Raw genomic sequence first — 517 nt, forward strand, 5'->3', positions numbered from 1 at the left:
CCGCAAGATTCAGAAAGCAGTGTACTGGAAGCTCGCAGTTGAAAGAACGCACCGTGGACGCAGTGCATAAACCCGTCGAGAGTGGTCAGACGCATGAACCACGTTGCCATATCGGCGCGCAATTTCATTGGTCTCCGAATGGTACACGGCTGTGTACACCAGTGCCTGGACATATAAACGCGAGTGCCGCTCTTTGCCGTGGCCCTTCAACTCGATCTCGGGCTCGCATTAAAATCCTCGCACGTGATTGGTGCAAACTTGTTGTTCCAACCCCGAAAACACATGGCGGGGTCGTTTTATAACTCGGAATCATTTCGATGGGTTGCCGTCCCTCGGTACGAATCAAGCAACAATGGAAGAGCTGGGACATAGACGCGCCAGACGAGTTTAAATGGTACCATCCAAAGCTCACACTTTCCAATTTCCCACAAACCACAAGCATCAACGATGGCGTCTCGCACACTCTCGACCAGCAGTCGCCGCCACCTCCACCTCAAATACTCGGACGAATGCGTCA

Source organism: Saprolegnia diclina (genome assembly GCF_000281045.1).
Source record: "Saprolegnia diclina VS20 unplaced genomic scaffold supercont1.158, whole genome shotgun sequence".
Taxonomy (NCBI): domain Eukaryota; phylum Oomycota; class Saprolegniomycetes; order Saprolegniales; family Saprolegniaceae; genus Saprolegnia; species Saprolegnia diclina.